The sequence below is a fragment of the Lycium ferocissimum genome, chromosome 8, assembly GCF_029784015.1.
Source record: "Lycium ferocissimum isolate CSIRO_LF1 chromosome 8, AGI_CSIRO_Lferr_CH_V1, whole genome shotgun sequence".
NCBI lineage: Eukaryota > Viridiplantae > Streptophyta > Magnoliopsida > Solanales > Solanaceae > Lycium > Lycium ferocissimum.
The window spans coordinates 57,170,281-57,184,170 of NC_081349.1; the positions used below are offsets into that span (position 1 = coordinate 57,170,281).

Below are 13,890 nucleotides of genomic sequence, written 5' to 3' on the forward strand. Positions count from 1 at the left end.
ATATTCAAAAAAAATGTTAGTTCAATGCGCATAAAGGTAAAACATACATACTTTTACTCATTTAAATTAATTTACCAGCACATATTCCGCCCAAATCTCATATGGACAAGTAATGGTGTTAGTTTCGGGGTCCCAACCATATCTAGAGCTGTCACGACCCATTTTCACTAAGTCGTGCGGGCACCTACCTTTCCCACCTCGGTAGGCGAACCCTTAACTCAACATTCGCAAATAATAGAAAATAGCGGAAGAAAGTAAAATAACGTGAGTCTCACAAATATAATATAATATAATATAATATAATATAATATAATATAATATAATATAATATAATATAATATAATATAATATAATATAATATAATATAATATAATATCAACAAGTGCGGAAGTAAATGAAATCCACTCCAAAATGATACGGTACGGTCATACAAGAGCATCTAAATCCAAATACTATAAGTCTGAATAATAATACATAAGTAGTCTCAAATCATGTCTCAGAATGGAAAGCAAGACATAAGTAATAAGAGAGTCTTCAAGGTCAGCGGACGCCATGCTCACCCTGGAAAACTCGAGTGGAAGCTGAAGAGTCGATCAGCCACGGGTCAGAGAAGTAGATCTGACCTGGTACTCTGCATTCATAAAAGAATGCAGCAAGTGCAGGTCAGTACAATCAACAGTACTAGTAGGCATCATTGCCGACTAAGTATAGTTAACACAATTCAGAAGATAGAGCAGATAAACAAGGAATCTAGCAAGTATAACACAATATAATCACAACCAGATATCCATCATTGCCTACGTAAGCATCTAACCCAAATCTGTCAAGTCCGAACGTATCCGATCCAATCTAATCATCACAATCCATCATCATGACAGAATCATCACAATCCAATCATCACAACATCTCAATTAAGTCATAATGCAATGCAGTGCAATAATGGTATGAATGCGATGCCATGCAAATGAGGTATATACATGTGCTCCGGACGAAAATATCGACGTCTCGGTAGCACAACCCAGTTTAACTCGTGAAGTCTAAGTGTCACCCATCCCGGATCTTTTCCTAACCGACAGACGGGACCCTGGCTAATTGCTTACAGGGGGAGTCTCCCCAGCACCACCCTGGGGGACCCTCGGAGTCCATGCACTAACAACGATTCTGGAATAACATCAGAATTGGCTATGCAACAATGATGCCGGAATAGCTCATCGGTCATCTCACAGTCACTCAAGTAAAAGAGTCTGTCAAGTATCAGTTTCACACAATCAACGATTCTGGAATTGAACCTCGGACATCGGCCTTCTCACAATCACTCAAGTAAAAGAATTCATCAAAAAATCAGTTTCATAAAATCAACGATACCGGATCATCACCGGATATCAGCCATGCATGAATATGAGAGAATGCGTGCAATTCATATGTAAATCAATCAAGTTCAATATCACAAGTACCACAACGGGGTACGCCAACAAGTATCACATCACAATACCAACAGTGAGTATGCCAGCGTATATCAATAAATCAAGTACCAATCGTCGGTACGCCAATAATATATCCAAGTACAAATACAAACAATGGGTATGTTAATTCTTCCACATCAAGACAAAAGACATAACTTGATATATACCAATTACACGTGGCATCAACCATCAAATAGGAACAATCAAGCACACATAATGGGGTGGCTAGTCCCAGCACACATAATGGGGTGGCTAGTCCCAACACACATCAGGGCCCCACCTAAGACAATATCCATCCCAACTTCATACCCGAAGGTTCACATGCTGTCTCCGACATTATAATCTAAATATGTGATTCACTATACGAAGTCTCACTAGAGGTAAGCCATAACCTACCTGGACTGCCGAACCGCAACACCAACAAGTCACTCTTTTGCCTTGCCCTTCCTCTGAAGCTCAGAACCAAAGTAGTCTAAGCATAATCGAATTCTATATTAGAAATCATGAAGAATGATGCTAATATTGTTACTATTTCAATTCGATCCATTTTAAACCTAAAATTAGGGAAATGGCCCCACAAGGGCAAAACGGGAAATTCGCGGGAAAAATACCAAACTAAGTACTAGGTGATCATAACCTAACCACTAATTACTGATTTAATCTCAAGAATTGGCCTAAATGTGATTCCAAGTAAAAAACCCCAAATTTGGTATAAACCCTAAGTCTCCAAATCCGAAATTCAACGTTAAAAGTCGAAGATACGAGGTTACTAAGCTTAGATTCATCTAATTTTAACATCAACATCATCAATTTATCATATATGACCCTAAGGAAAAGTCTCCCAAAACCCTTCTTTAAATTCCGTCTCTAAGGGATTGAAAAAGGAAAGGGAGAAAATCTAAGATGATTGTGATTAAGGAAGAGTAAAGGATTAGGAAAGGTTTACCTCCAAGAATTTCTTTAAATTATCTCCAAGAACAGCTTCTCCAAGCTCCAATATCGAGATATGAAATAATGAAGGTCTAAGACTTATTTAAGACACATTTAATGAATTTTAACTGCCCGTGACGGCCACAACGGTTGGAGTGCCGCTACGGCGGCTGGGATACCGCCGCAGCGGTATAGCCCGTATCACACATGACTGCCCCAACGGTCATCACATCTCCACAGTGGTGCCGCTGGGGCGGCTCTGGTGCCGCAATTGCGGGCACCAGACACCAGAATTCCCCCATTTTTCTAAGTCTTCAATCGAAATCTCAGGTTATTCCCGAGGCCATCTGCGCACAAACCAAACACACAGACCCACACAAAATTACGCTGCAGACGCGCTCGTGGTCTCGAAATTTCCAACGGAGGCCTCGTTGACCGAGTTAACCCCCGATGCCTTAATTTCAATTTCCCATCCTAAGTCTCGAAACGCATCCAAATGCATTGGGAACCGAACCAAATACCCATACTGGTTCTAAACAACCATCCGGACCTCTCGAAATATATGGTATTTCAAAAAAGGTCCGTTTGCCCAAAAGTCAACTTTGGGTTAAACATTTTTCACTTTAAGCTTATAGTTTCACCAAAGTTGCTCGAATTCGGTCTAGGCACCCCAGGATGCATATCAGCGGTCCCCTCGGGTCAAAAGCGAGCTAATCAATGCTCGGGAACAGCAAAAATGGCGAAAGAACTATAACGACCAAATGGGTCGTTACATCAGATACCAATTGAACCGTTGCTCGTCCTCGAGCAAAGAAAAGAAGGAAAGTAGGGAAATACCTAAATCAGTGAACAACGGAGGATATCAGCTACGCATATTGGACTCGGTCTCCTAAGTAGCCTCTTCCATAGGGCGGTGCTTCCATTGCACCGTCACAGAAGCAATCTCTTTTGATCTATACTTCCGAACCCGCCTATCCAAGATCGCGATAGGCTCCTTCTCATAATTGAAATTCTCATCAAGCAATATAGAATCCCAACAGACAATGTAGGTACCGTCGGCATGGTATTTCTTCAGCATCGAAACATGAAAGACCGGATGAACTCCCGCCAAGCCTGACGGCAATGCTAACTCATAAGCTACATCGCCGATACAATCCACAATCTCAAATGGACCAATGTATCTGGGGATCAACTTGCCCCTCTTACCAAACCTCATAACACTTTTCATGGGTGAAACCTTCAATAGAACCTAGTCACCAATAGCAAACTTCAAATCCCGGACCTTCCGGTCCGCATACATCTTTTGCCAACTCTGAGCTGCCACAAGCCTGGCCTGAATAACCCTCACTTTATCAAGGGACTCTCTCAATAGATCTGTGCTCCCAGGTCGAGCCTCGAACCCATCGAACCAACCAATCGGAGCTTTATACCTCCTACCACATAAGGCCTCAAATGGCGCCATACCAATACTCGAATGATAACTGCTGTTGTATGCAAACTCTACCAAGGGCAAGTGCTGATCCCAATGACCACCAAAGTCAATAACACACGCTCTAAACATGTCCTCGAGCACCTGAACGGTCCGCTTGGATTGGCCATCGGTCTGGGATGGAAAGCTGTACTAAAGTCCAATCGGGTGCCCAACTCGTCATGAAATACTCTCCAGAATCAGGAAGTGAAGATAATACCCCGATCAAATACAACAGAAATAGGGATCCCATGTAATCTCACAATATCTCGAATATACATCTTGGCTAACTTCTCTGCGGTATAGGAAACCTGAACCAGAACAAAGTGACCGGACTTAGTCAACCGATCCACTATCACCCAAATAGAATCAAACTTGCCAAGTGTCACACCCTAATTTTCGATAGGGCATGATGGGCACCCGACCCTTACTTAGGGCCGAGCGAACCCGCTGACTCTCGTTATACTCATAACCATACTGGGCCCGCAAAACATGACATACGTACATAATGAAAATTTTTCCGAAAACAAACATTCCTTTCATCTTATCAAATCAAATAAAACCTGTACCGTATGAAATCTGTAATATAAGGCGTTCTGATACATCGGCTTATAGAGCCGCTTACATGACTGACATATTATACACATGACTCTGTCTGCAAAGTCTCTAACATGACCCAAGATACCATAACACACATATACTCTGACTCGGCGGCAAAGACTCGGAAGAAATGGAGCTCGCCAATCCAAACCGGGACATCTTCTACTAACATCTTTTACTCAATGGGTGTACGCGTGGCATAAAACGCAGCCCCCGAAGAAAGGGTGTCGGTACGGAATGTGTCGAGTATGTAAAGCATGGAATACAAAAACGAGGTCATAACCGAAGTAAGGAGATGAAAGTGAGCATAATATCCAGAATACCAAAATGCTTGCATTTGACATACTAATCATGCATACGAAGTACAGAAAGCAAATATAATAATCAGAATATCAAAATGCGCCAAGTATAATATTCAGAATGCCAGAATACTTACTCCTGAACATAAATCATGCATGTCAATAACATATATCATATGCGGTCCATAATGGGACCCGGCGGACGGAACATGGTCGCCCCTCCTATCTCGGGCGCCATAACTCATCATACTTTGAAATATTGCATATCTCCGAACACATCATACTCCGTATCACATCATACTTCGTAACACATCATACTTCGAAAATCACATCATACTTCGGAAACTCATCATACTTCGGAATATAGCATAGTGCGCATGATGACATACCGGCCCGGGACTCGGCGAAGGAAGTAACAATAGTGTGCGCGAGCGAAGTCGTGAAGACTATATGCAATGCAAAACATTTACAAAGTCCTAATCGAATAATCAAAACGGACTATCATTTATAAGCCAAGACAATAGTCAAATCAGGTTTCTTCCGAATGTCACTCGAGAACATATCAAATAGAACTTTAGAAATCATAGCTACGTATCAAAATCATATGCATAAAAAATCCTCATTTCAGACTTCACAGATAAGTAAGTAACCATACTCGGGGGTCGGAATGATAGCCACATTAAGTCCTTTCAAAAATAGGTCGTTAGAACCAAATATAGAAAAGTCTCGGGGGCCCACGGACAGGCATCAAACCAATCCGAGCCCGCCTATGAAAATTAAAGTCATTATACGTTATGGAATCATTTACGAGCATATCAAAGCAATCCGGTTCTGTCTATGAAAGTTACGGACATTTTTAGACATAGGATCCTTTAGGAACAAAACCGTTTATACAACATTTGAATCCAATCATATCAAAGACATAAGGACCATATTTCTACTATATTAAGAATACCAACATCATGAGATGAATAGGAATCGTAACCATGCTCGGATTTTACGAATAGAATTACCCCCAAAGCTCATAACATATCATAACTTACTGGCGGTTAAGACATGCCAAAAGAAAAGAAAGATAAGCTTTACATACCTCGTTTGCTTCCTAAGCTAATCCAAACTCAAGTCTCGGCTTCTCAAAATCTACAACAACGTCATTAGACACCAAACATTAGCCATAGGCACCTCGAAATCCAATTCTAAGCTCGCACTTTATTTACAGGAATTTGGGCAGCATTTCCCCTATAAACTTAGCATCCCCGAGAATTCAACTCGGCCAAATCTTCAACAACAATACCAACAAGTATACTAACAACATCAATAATCAATTGCAAGCGCATTCTGACATTAATAACTCCTTTCTACATAATTCGACGACATTCCATTACATTCAATTCAACTACATACTTTCAAGCTAACATCAACGCTCACAAGTTCAAGTACTAATCCAAGATCATTCAATCAAGTTTCAAGAACATTTCAAACAATTCGCACAATATTTCAAACGGCCCAACCAACTTACCACCTCACCCAAAACCTCCCATTTCCAATAGGAACAATAACAACACATTTCTTTCTTCCAAATTCATCAACTACACCAACAATTCACACATTGACAACATCATTTTCACAAATACAAGAAACTGTATTTAATTCACATTAGCTTCCATAACAAACCACAAATGGCTATAACTTCAATTTGAACCATTAAACTTTCATTTGCATCATAGAATCCACAACACAACATCCCAAACATAGTAAATAAAATTAGTTCTTCACTCCTACACAACACCACATATACATGGCCAAGTTCACAACGATTACAACTTCAACTTGAACCATTCAATACCTTCATTCTCATCACATAATCCATGACAACAACAACCAAAGTACTAAGTAAAATCAATTCGCCATAACCTACCAAAAACAGCCCCTACACGGCCAACGTCAACATGCAAAATTTTCATGATTTTCATCCATTTCCACATACCACAACATGTACAAACATCTATGAAAACATGTAAACAAGATTAAACCTCACCTTCTCCACTTGCCTTCACTACTCGGCTAGGATTGTGAATTGCAAGAATGGATGTTTTACTTGCTCCAACAACCCCTCCACGTTGTAGAGGACCTTCCAATTAGTAGAAAAGCTAGAAGAAAATAATTATTTTTTATCAACTCTCAAGGCTTGTTCGGCTAAGCTATGGCCGAATGGCCTCTCTTGTTCTTTCTCCATGCTTCTTGAATTTTCTAAGTGATGAAAATGATGGAGATGATTAATTAGTCATCACTTAACTACATATATTAAGCTTCCATGTGGGCCTTGGCCCACACCCCATTTGGTAGCCACTTATGGCCATTTTCATAAAATAGCCAACTTTCCGTAATTAACTTTTAACCCCAAATTTTTCCTTAATATTCCATACCAATAATATTATAAGCAACTTGCGCCTTAAGACAAAGTCGGAAAAAAAATTAGCCGTGTCCATAACTCGTCGCCACCAACTTAAAATATTCCAACGTACAAAATACGGGATATAACACCAAGGTTCTTCGGAAGACCCGTGACAAAATCCATGGTAATCCTCTCCCACTTCCGATCGGGAATGGGCATCCTCTGAAGCACCCCACCGAGCCGCTGGTGCTCATACTTTACCTGTTGATAATTTCCACACTTAGCCACAAAATCAACTATATCTCTCTTCATATAGCGCTACCAATAGTGTTGTCTCAAGTTACGGTACATCTTAGTCGCTCCCGGATGAATGGAATAGCGAGCGCTATGGGCCTCAGATAAGATTAACTAAATCAGATCACCAACCCAAGGAACGTACACGCGTGCTCTAATCCTCAGAATGCCCTCAGAATCAATCACGACCTCTTTGGCCTCCCCTCTAAACACTTTATCTCGAATCTTGCACAACTGCGAATCCTCAAATTGATGAGCCTTGATCCGATCCAATAACGATGATCTTGCCTCTATACAAGCCAAAATCCTGCCTGAGGCTGAGATGTCAAGACGGACAAAACTATTGGCCAGATTCTGAACCTCCATGGCCAACGGATGCTCAGAAATAATTAATCGAGCTAAACTCCCCATACTCACCGCCTTGTGATTCAAGGCATCTCCTACCACATTTGCTTTACTAGGGTGATACAGTATAGAGATATTATAGTCCTTCAGGAGCCCCATCCATTGGCACTGCCTGGAATTAAGATCACTTTGGGTAAACACATCTTTGAAGGCGATGGTGATCGGTAAAAACCTCACAATGGTCACCGTACATGTAATGCCTCCAAAGCTTCAAAGCGAAAACTACGGCTAGCAACTCCAAATCATAGGTAGGATAATTCTTCTCGTGAACTTTTAACTAGCGGGAAGCATAAGCTATCACTATACCCTCCTGCATCAATACCGCACCCAAACCCATACAGGAAGCATCACAGTAGATCGCGTAATCCTTACCCTCCAAAGGCAAGGCTAGGATCGGGGTTGTAGTAAAAAAAGCTTGAGCTTTGGGAAGCTCTCCTCACAATCATCCGTCCACTGGAAAGGAACATCCTTTTCAGTCAATCTGGTTAAGGATAAAGCAATGGCAGCAAAACCCTTCATAAAGCGACGGTAATAACTGGTCAAACCCACAAAACTATGAATCTCAGTAACAGTAGTGGGCCTTAGCCAACCCCTAACAGCCTCGATCTTCAGTGGATCAAACATAACCCCCTCCTTAGACACCACATGGCCCAAGAATGCTACAAACTCCAACCAGAACTCACATTTAGAAAACTTAGCAAGCAAACTATGTTTCTTCAACAAACCAAGAACGGTACGGAGATGGCCCTTATGCTCCTCTCTACTCTTGGAATACACTAAGATGTCATCAATATACAAAATCACAAAGGAATCAAGGAACGGCCTAAAGATGTCATTCATCAAAGTCATAAATGCAGTCGGGGCATTGGTAAGCCCGAAAGACATCACTAGAAACTCATAGTGGCCATATCTCTTCCGAAATGTTATTTTCGGAATATCCTCCGCCCTAATATTCAACTGGTGATAGCCGAAACGCAAATCAATCTTAGAAAACACCGAAGCACCCTGAAGCTAGTCAAATAGATCATCAATACGAGGCATAAGGCAATTGTTCCGGATAGTGACCTTGTTCCACTGGCGGTAATCAATACACATGCTCATGGTCCCATCTTTCTTCTTCACAAATAACACTGGAGCACCCCAAGGGGAGATGCTCGGTCTAATGAACCCCATGCTCAACAAATCCTGTAATTGTTCCTTAAGCTCCCTCAACTCGACAGGTTCCATCCGATATGGTGGGATGAAAATGGGGCGAGTGCCCGGGTCCACGTCGATACAAAAATTAATGTCGCGATCGGGTGGCATACCCGGCAAATTCGATAAAAATACCTCCATGAACTCGCTCACAATAGGGATAGACTCAAGGGGTGGAGATGCAGCTGTCGTATCGGGGACATACGCCAAATACGCTAAACACCCCTTACTTACTAACTTCTTCGCTCGAAGGAAGGAAATGATCTTCTTTGGAGCGGGGCGAGGAGTACCTCTCCACTCAAGCCTAGGAATGCCCGGCATGGTTAAAGTGACTGTCTTGGCGTGACAGTCCAAGATCGCATGATAAGGAGAAAGTCAGGACATACCCAATATAATATCAAAGTCCACCATATCAAGAATTATCAAGTCTACCCAAGTGTTGTACCCCATAAAAGCAACTAAACAAGACCGGTAGACTCGATCAACAATCACAGAACCTTCAACCGGAGTAGACACATGAACAGGTATATCTATGCTATCATAGGATAAATCCCATCCAACGGCATGAAATGCAGATACACACAAATAAGTGGATCCAGTATCAAATAACACGGATCTTGCGCTCTACGGACGAAATAAATGGTACCGAGATCACGGCATCCGAGGCCTCGCCTCGGGCCTACCGGGAAATGAGTAACAATGGGGTCCACCACGCCTCCGCTGCGCCACAAAACTAGTAGGACACATAATCAACGTTGTGGGTCTCTGCTATCCCATACGGTGCAGCAACTCATGCATATCAACCAAAACTCATAGGCATCCTCAAATGAAGTACCAGAGAATCTCGGTGGCTCTAACTTTCGGGACCTCCCTACTAGGTCCTAATCAGCAGCAGTCATAACGGAGCTATCCATGGGCCTAAAATCCTCACCGGGGGTGGGTATAGCATCTATGTGAGGAGCCATAGCTGAGGCGAGATGTGCTACCCGTGTAGGTCCCTGCTCAGGGGTCTGCGCCCCAACTCTAGTCGATGAACCCCCGTCGGGAGTAGTAACACCGGCGGCCGCCTACTGGGCATTAAGGTGAAGTAGAATCCTAGCCATAGTGTCATGCACGGCTTGGTCGGAAGTAACCTCAGGTTGTGTGCATACTAGGGCCACGCTATCCTTTGCAGTCTGGTCCCTACCTGGCTAATACTCGGGCTCGGGAGATGGAGACCCCTCAGGTCGCCGGCCCACTGCAGGAGTTCTTCCCCTAGCTGGGGCAGCCCAGCGGTCTCTCGCTCTGCCGCATTCTCTGACTGTAGCGAGCCCTCGGGTGCCAGCCGAGGCTGCGGGCTTTGGTACCTGACCTCGGGCCATCGTAGCTCGAGTCCTCACCATATGTAAGAGAAGAGATAAGAGTCAGATACCAATTTGAATAAAGTAGTACGATCGGAAGAAAGAAAGTGAGATATTCAAAATGTCCTATAGCCTCTCACAGATAAGTACGGAGCTTATCGTACCGATCCACGAGACTCTATTAGACATGATCTTGTATTAAAGACCGGGTAACCTAGGGCTCTGATACCAACTTGTCACGACCCATTTTCACTGAGTCGTGCGTGCACCTACCTTTCCCACCTAGGTAGGTGAACCCTTAACTCAACATTCGCAAATAATAGAAAATAGCGAAAGAAAGTAAGATAACGTAAGTCTCACAAATATAATATAATATCAACAAGAGCGAAAGTAAATGAAATCCACCCCAGTAGCTAGTTTGGTCATACAAGAGCATTAAATCCAAACACTAAAAGACTGAATAATAATACATAAGTAGTCTCAAATCATGTCTCAGAATGGAAAGCGAGATGTTACGTCCCGCATTTTTATACGTGGGGATATTCCGAGCTAGTCGGGAAAAGTTGAGGACAAGACAATTTTGGGAGGTGAGGTTGAGATTTGTAATCTTCGAATTCGTTTTAATGCACACGGCGCATAGAAGTATTGGTATGGACTATTAAGGACAAACTTGGAATTTGGAAAATTATTATTAGTATTACGTATGAATTCTTGGAGAGGTCAAGAGGTTGTGGGCCCCACCCATTATTTAGCCCAATTACCTTATGCCATAAAGTGGTACATGTGCTCATTCTATATTGCAAGAAGATATATACATAAAGGGACAAAGGATGACCAAGTCAAGAAAATTATTCATTCTTTATAGTTTATGAAAATTCTAGGGAAGTTAAGAGAATTGAAAAATAATTGGAGGGAAAAAAATAGGGGCACATGACCGGCCATGTGCCCCATTATTACTATATATATATGTGTGTGATGACTAAGAGAACACATTTCATCATTTAGGTTCTAGAGAAATCAAGAGAATGAAAAGAAAAAGCAAGGAAAGAGAGGAGAGGTGAGTTCGACCAAGTCAAGCGAACAGGGAGTTGGGGGGTGATCATGGAAAACAATTGGTTTCTTCATGCTTTCCTACTAATTGGAAGGCCTCGTCGACATGGAATGGTTGATGGAACAAGAAAACCATTTGTTGTTGAGATTCTTCAAGCTAGCCGTGGAAGAGAGTTGAAGGAAAGGTAAGGCTCAAACTTGTTTTTCATGTGTTATGCATGGTTTGTGTGTGGTGTGAAGCATGGAAATGAATGGAAACCATGGAATATGGAAGAGGAAGTTGTGGCCGTGTATGTATGTTTGGCCGTGGGGATATGTGGTGTTGTGTAGAGGAGGTGAGCTAATTGAATTTAACATGTTTTTGTGTTGTTGTAATGTGTAGAAAATGCATGGAACTCATGAGATCACACATGTGGATGTTGAGCCGTGACTAGGGCTGTTTGGTAAGCAAGAAATGAGCTAACGTTATCTAGTATTTGGTTATCGTCGTTATGAAGTTTATGATGGAAAACGAAGGTTTAATGATTCATGTTAAATGATAGTTGTTGCGGGCTGTTTTGGAAATTACTATAATTTTAATATAGGTTTTTGTGTTCATGAGAATGACGATTGCTAACATGCGGAATGTTGACATAGTTTATGAATTTGAAAGAAAGGAATGCATTGTTGTCGTATTCATTAAGTTGGAAGGTTTCGGGTTTCATAGCATATTGTTGGAATTGTCTTGAATATTTTGCGAATGGTTCGGAATGTTCTTAAATCTTGTTTGGATGGTGTTGGTTTGGTTATTGTTGATATGGGCCGAGCCGTAATTCTCGGGACGGTATATTTATAGGGGAGGTGCTGCCGAAATTTCGGCAGACAAGAATAAATTCAAGATTGGAATTTTAAAGCCTCATGAATAGTAATGCGGCAAACATGACCAAATTGCGGATTTTGGCAAACTTGGGACGGGGACTTGGAGTAGCACAAGCGGCAGAAAAGGTATGTAAGGCTTCCTTTTTTCTTCTTTGGCATGTCTTAGATGTACTAGGCTTGATTACGAGCCTCGGGGGCCACTCTAAATCTAGAAATCCGAGATTGAACTTAGTTACTATTCATTCAATAGAATTGAACTAATTAGTTTACACTTTAGTGCAAGAAATGGTTAAGCGTCCGTAACCTTTGGAAACGAAAGTGGAATGTTTTGAAATCTTCAAGGATGACCTAATAGGACATAATGACCACGTTTTTAGGTCCGTTATCCGACTTGACTCGAGGTGGGACCCACCCCTCAAGACCTAAGTGTATAGTACTATTTGCCTTAATTCCGTTCGTTAAACAATGGAAACTTTGGACTAATGGTTTGAGTTTGCTATAAGTATCCGGTAACCCCGATATGGGTATTCGATTAGACTATTCGATATAGACGCTCCGATAAGAGTAAGTTTGATATGAATATTCGATATAAGCGATCCGTCGTAAATGTTTGAAAATAGAAAATCCGATATAAGTATGCAAACATAAGAGTGATATATAAGCATTGGATATAAGTAAGTTGATATGAATACTCTCTTGTAAGTCTTAAAGTTCTCCATACACGACCTCGGATCGCTTGGAAAGTCCGAAGAGGTTTACGTATGTTAAATGCCTATAACTCTCCGATGCTAACTCGGAAGAACCCGAGACTCGTTGAATCTTCGGATGTTAATAAGCGTATGCATTCATCGAGTCCGATTTCATATGCATATGTTTTCGCACTACTCGCTCGTGCGCGACTCAATGTATCTTTCACTAAGTCCGGGCCGGGCATGTTATGATCTCGTGTGTACGTCACGATACGATTCGATTCACCGAGTCCGGGCCGGGACATGTTCTCGTGCGCACTTCTGCTCGCATTATTCACCGAGTCCCTCGTACTTGCGGGCGGGACACGTTATCTGTATGTGATTATGATGTGATGTTATGGGGATGGTGGCAAGGATGGCACATGATTATTATTCACCGAGACCCGCGAGGAGGGCGGGACACGTTATGTATAAATGATTCGAGATGCATGATTTTATCTACCGAGTCCCTTAATAAAGGGCGGGACACGTTATTGGCACATATGACATCCGATTCGTTATACATGATCCTATTCACCGAGTCCCTCATCGTAGGGGCGGGACACGTCATACACGTATGAGATTTATGATTTTGACATGCATTCGTATTCCGTCCGATATATGTTATCCTCTCGAGCTTTCGCACGTTACGTACTCCACCGATATATGTCGGTATATCATGTACGAACCGTAAGTTACGTATTCCGTCCGGAACATGATTTCATACGAATATTACGTATGTTCGATTTTGTACGACGTATGACGATACGGGTTCACTCTGTGTTTTCTGTACCTCTTCGGACATGCGATCCGTGATTTGTGAAATAAGCATTTCTGGTACTCTGTTTGACTTATTTACTTTCTGT

At 42.0% G+C, this 13,890-nt stretch overlaps 1 long non-coding RNA gene across 1 annotated transcript in view; it reads right to left on the bottom strand.

Annotated features, from left to right (window-relative positions):
• Positions 1-345: 345 nt before the first annotated feature.
• LOC132067058 (uncharacterized) overlaps positions 346-13,890 on the bottom strand; it is a 38,490-nt gene continuing 24,945 nt past the window's right edge. The window contains exon 2 of the long non-coding RNA XR_009417000.1: positions 346-631. This is a non-coding gene — a long non-coding RNA (uncharacterized LOC132067058). The remainder of the gene's footprint in view (positions 632-13,890) is intronic.